The sequence below is a fragment of the Gavialis gangeticus genome, unplaced genomic scaffold, assembly GCF_001723915.1.
Source record: "Gavialis gangeticus isolate Ggan-Ray unplaced genomic scaffold, GavGan_comp1, whole genome shotgun sequence".
In the NCBI taxonomy this organism is placed as follows: domain Eukaryota; kingdom Metazoa; phylum Chordata; order Crocodylia; family Gavialidae; genus Gavialis; species Gavialis gangeticus.
The window spans coordinates 35,658,106-35,663,590 of NW_017729025.1; the positions used below are offsets into that span (position 1 = coordinate 35,658,106).

The window sequence follows — 5,485 nt, forward strand, 5'->3', positions numbered from 1 at the left end:
GAGATCAAGTCCCCTGCAGTGACGGACAGTGCCATAGAGGCAGGAACAGGGGTAAGTGGAGTGGGGCCTCGGCTGGGTGGGACATACCAGCTGGGGAAGCACACCCCCAAATAATTTTTCCTCCCCACAGACTTACCTGCTGGGGGGAGGGGAGGGGAGGGGAGGGGGGGGTGGCAGCAGCACACAGTAGATCTTGGGTTGCTTTTAAATACCAAAAGGTGATCTCCTACTTAAAAGGGATGGAGACCACTGCTGTAGAGTGTATACCATTATAATTTATCTAGTGTCTCTGTACAAAGGCCTAAGCTGCTAATGATTATCCCATGTACGTATGGGAATAGGCTTCCAAGGGAGGTGGTGCTCTCCCCTACCTTGGGGATCTTTAAAAGAAGGCTGGATAGGCATCTGGCTGGGGTCATCTGTCCCCAGCACTCATTCCTGCCTAAGCAGGGGGTCAGACTTGATGATCTGTTGAGGTCCCTTCTGACCTTGGCATCTATGAATCTATGCATCTATTTGCCTTGATCTTCTTAAAAATGTCCCTAACTTGAACTAACTTTCTTCCAGTTCACATATGCAGTGGACAAAGGTCAAATTCTGATAAATGTCTAACACTTAAAAAGGTTAAGAACCACAGCTTTAAACCAAAAAGGACTGGATGGGACTTCAGAAGTATTCCTAACCCAACACATTACCCAAGGCCTGCAGGCTAATATGCTGGACAGGTGAGGACTCAGAGGGATGCAGTCACACCCTCCACTAATTTCTGGTCCACCCAAAATTTAAAACCAACCGCTGGATAGTGACACCAACATTTCTATTCAGGTCACAGTGATGGAGTCAGTTGACTTCATGGTTCATTATAGTCTACCCGATTCCATCTAAACTCTTCCTTCCACAGATGTTAAGGACACAGTCTTCTTTTTTAATGGTCTGAATGTTTTCCGTAATCAAGTTACACTTTCTTTTGCAATTCTGTTAGCTGCTCCTCTTCATGTAACTCCTATTCCACAGCCCTGCACTTTTTTAACCCTGGCTAGAACATTAAATCAAGTGAGGAAATAACTTTCAGTGAAACACCAGATGCACCGTCAAGATGCACAAGAAGATTAGAATTAAATATACATCTCTTTCAGATTCCTATAACAAAATCTAATGACAATGGAACTAAAGGAACAATACATTTTTATTATTTTTGCTGAGTTGGTTGTGTTTTATACATAATATATGATATACCAAATTAATCCACATTCCAAAAAGTTGCATTTGTTTTTGCTTCTATCTTAAACTGAATAATATGCTCAGGTCTTAGGGATATATTAGTAAAGCTTCTAGTTTCTTTTTATCTTCACAGAAACATGTGTTATGTTATATGCGATAATGAACCATGCCATCTGCCCCCTCCTTTTCAAAATCCTAGATCTGCCCATGATGTTGGATCCCATTCTGCTCCCAGGACCAGATACCACAAAACTAAAAGGTCTGTAAACCTTGCAAAAAAAGTGGATGCCCCTTGTATAAAACTGCTTCTTGTGCTGTATGAAAGCAATACAAGTCTCAAATTCTGTTTTTAAACAAACAAACCATCTTGGCTTCCCACTTCATTCTAATCACTTTAACCTGAAGGTAGACAAAATACAGCCCACCAATTGATTTTATCCAGCCCACGGGCTGGCAACGACACCACACAACAGGCCCTGGGTGAGCTGTGCTTGGGCCCAAGCCTCTGCTGGCAGGTGGCCGCTTCAGCCTCTACTCACACTGCAGGGGACTCTGGACAGAAGAAGCCCCACCCACCTCCCTGACACTGTGTAGTGGCCTGGGAGATGCAGTTCGGCCCAACTGGAGACGCCTGAGCAGAAACAGCCCTGCCTGCTCACCCAGCACTGCACAACACCAGCAGAGGCTGGGGCCTGAGCTGCTGTTTATGCCCAGTATCCCGCATAATGCCTGGGAGATGCAATGCAGCCACGCAGGCCCTGGGTAAGCTGTGCTCAGGCCCTGGCCTCTGCTGGTGCGCAGTGTCCCAGGCCTGTGGGACCAGACTGCATCTTCCAGACACCACGGGAGACGCTGGGTGGAATCAGCCCTGCCTGCTGGCCTGGCACTGTGTAGCAGGCCCTGGACAAACTGCACTTGGGCCCCAGCACCTACCCACTGTGCAGTGCCAGGTAGATGGGCAGGGCTGCTCCTGCCCAGCCTCCCCTGCAGCACCAGAGGACAGCCTTTGCCTGTGGGGGATGGAGCCTTCCCACAGGTCTCCATGATGTCCTGTCTCACCCACCTGGCAGTCTAGTGCCATCTCTCCCCACCTAGTTGTGGATGCCACCAGCAGGTGCTGGCTCCAGTCAGGCGGGAGCCCCAGGTGGGCTGCAGGGAGTGTGGGTGTGGCCCCAGGTAGGTTGAAGCTCCTACTGCTGCTCTTGTGCCAGCCCCAGCCCAGCTGCAGGGAGTGAGAGAGTGAAGTTAAGCAGCCCTCTGGCCCATCTCTGGATGGGAAGCACCCATTTCACCAGGGGTGGGCAAAATACATCCTGCGAGCCATATCCGGCCCGCAAAGCCCCTAAAAAAAAAAATTTAGAAAATTAAAATGCATCTGTCCTTGGTTCCTGTCAAAGATGAGAGGACCCAAGGGCAGTAGGACCCAAGGGAAGCCCTGGAGGGCTCCTTCAACAGCAGGGCCTACCCAGCCCCGCCCCCCCAACCAGCCAGAAGTCCCAGCAGGGGCTTCTGGCCTGGGACTTCGTGACTGCCCCACGCCAGAACCTCAGGCAGGTCGGGGGGGGGGAAGCAGCTGGTGCTGAGCGCAGGGGAAAAGCAGCCCCTCACCCGCCCTGTGCTCCCTGCTGCAGCTGCTCGCAGCCTGCACAGGGCTGTCTTGAGCACACACAGGCAACCCCACATGGGCTGTGAGTGGCTGCAGCATCGGGCACTGGCCATGGGGCGGGGGAGGGACCGCTTTTCCCCCCGCTTGCTCAGCACCAGATTGTAACCCACCCATGCAACCAGCCTGGGCCCTGCACCAACTCTGGGCTCGCCCGTCGGGGCTGCACATGGCAGCAGCAGCTGCAACTCCCCTGCTTGCCACACTGGGCCGTGTTTGCTGCTGCTGCCCAGCGCATGAGCTCCGGGTGGGCAGCAGCAGCAAACAGTGCCCGGTGTGGCAAGCAGGGGGTCCAGAGCTGCTGCTGCTGCACACAGCCTTGACGGACGAACCCAGAGCCACACAGGGCCCAGGCTGGCAGTGGGGGCAGGTTACAAGCTGGTGCTGAGCCCGGCCAGGGAAAAGTGGCTCCTCCTCCGCCCCATGGCTGGCGCCCCATGCTGCAGCCACTTGCCACCCACCTGGGGCTGCCCTGCTCAAGACAGCCCCGCATAGGCTGTGAATGGCTGCAGCAGGGAGCACGGGCCACAGGGTGGGAGACGAGCTGTTTTTCCCTGTGCTCAGCACCAGCTCCTTCCCTTCCCACAAACAGGGGGTCAGGGCTGCATGCTGACCCCCACCTGTACCACAGGGCTGGGGGGAGCACTGGGAGTGAGTGGGTGCAAGAGCAGGGCCTGCACTCGTGTCCCAGGGCCAGGGCCAGCAGGAGTATAGGGTCCCAGCTGGCAGAGGCTCTATGGAGCTGGGCCAGCTCCCTGCTCTCTCTGCTGGTGCAGCCCAGCCCAACTCAACAGACCCCTGCCAGCCTGCACCCTGCTCTGGGCCCGAGACATTGGTCCCAACATGGTGACCAGGGGGCAGGCCACCTGTCAAGAGGTGGGGCTACCCAGGCAGCCCTCGACAGCTTGCCACAGCTTGGTAAGCAGCCCTCTGCCCAAAATAACTGTCCACCCCTACAATACGCTGTAGTGAACAACTGACTACACTTATATTCCCTCATCCATCACAAGCCACTACAGATCAAGGATAGCCTTTCCCATAGCAAAGTGTGAATCACTTTATATTATTTCCATATCCTGCTGCAAAAAACATTCACATTCTGTTCAAAAGTAAAGAGTTTTGCTTGATACATGTCCACATTAGAAATCAATGAAGTTCCGCTACTTATTTACCCTACATAAAGTGGATTAACAGAAAAGGGCCTTATCTAAAGCCCAAGAAAGTTAATGGGCTATTCTTGACATCACCAGGGTTTGGACCAAAATCAGCATAACAACTAAACAAATTGGAATAAGCGTTTTAAAACTTCCGTCATCTCTCTCAAGGGACCTCACTTACATAGACTTTAACTGCTGCTGCGGCCTAAACAGAGCAATTATAACCATTTTTATTTGATATTTGTAAGATTCCTTCAAATTTAAAAAGATTTTTATCTCAATCATCTAAACTGTGATTTTTAATATTATTGATGTGTTTGGTGTGGGTCATAAGTGGCCTTCTATAAAACTACCGTCCTCACACATACTCATTATTTTAAGTTATTACTAAGCAGTACCATTATCCCAAGAGGTGCAATAGAAAAAATAAAGAAATAAAAGGCAGTTACCCTCCAGCCCCATATACTAAATTTAGTTTGGAATATTCTTTAATATATTATTTCATTGGATATACCTTGATTAAGCTCTATTGGACAGGTCCTTCAATAAAACTATACCAATTTAAAACATCTGAAGATCTGGCTCACCCTTTTAGTGTGTCAAAATTAAAACGTTTCTAAAGAAAGATAAAGCAATTAAAAAAAAAAAAATGTCCAGTGACTGATACAACATGAAGCAGTTTTAGGACTGAAAGACATTGCAGAGATGACCAGAAATGCTATGAAAATATATTATTAAAAGGTATGGGTCAGTTAATGGTCTAGGACACCATGAAGTACTAAAAACAAAAAATTACAATCAGGTATAATACCAGTACCTGTAATTTGGGACCCGATTTGATCTCTTTGCTAGTGAATTTTTAAAGGCAGAATTTAATTAAATAATTACATCTCCTTGGGTGCAGCAAAAGTGGAGGTGTCTCAACCACCTATGTACCAGAGCCAGATGTTCCAAAAAACTAATGAGGAAGTAGGCTTTAGCACTGGCTCAAGCACCTGTGGCACAGAGCCTCAGGTTATGCCAGTGGTCACCAACCCACAGATCCTGATCGACAGGTCGATCCCAGAGCCTCTTTGGGTTGATCCTGGGCTGGGGGAGAGCTGGGCACACATGCATATACACACGCATGCACACACCCACCACCCCCAGCCAGTCAATCTTTGGGGAAGGGAAGGGGGCCAGATCAAGGCCCCTGTGGTGAGCAACTAACCATGTGGCCCAGCCAGGAGCAGGAGTGGGTTCCCAGCCCAGTCGGGTGATTGGAGCCCAGGAGGCTCCTCCAGGAGTGCGGGGGGGTCTCCCTCCCCATTTCTACGAGGGCAGAGACAGCTGCCACTGTGCCTCAAATCCCACTACAGCTGGCCATGTGCAGGCGTGGCTCAGTTCAGCAGCAGGGACTCACAGGGGGGGCAGCCCTTGCCCAGCCCATCTGGGAAGATCCAGT

The 5,485-nt window shown here is 50.5% G+C and overlaps 1 protein-coding gene and 1 long non-coding RNA gene across 2 annotated transcripts in view; one reads left to right on the top strand and one right to left on the bottom strand.

Annotated features, from left to right (window-relative positions):
* PPP4R4 (protein phosphatase 4 regulatory subunit 4) overlaps window positions 1–5,485 on the bottom strand; it is a 195,802-nt gene that overhangs the window by 153,433 nt on the left and 36,884 nt on the right. The window lies entirely within an intron of this gene.
* Window positions 3,513–5,485, top strand: part of LOC109298495 — a 10,184-nt gene continuing 8,211 nt past the window's right edge. Inside the window, exons 1-2 of the long non-coding RNA XR_002097627.1 lie at window positions 3,513–3,543; window positions 4,783–4,788. This is a non-coding gene — a long non-coding RNA (uncharacterized LOC109298495). The remainder of the gene's footprint in view (window positions 3,544–4,782; window positions 4,789–5,485) is intronic.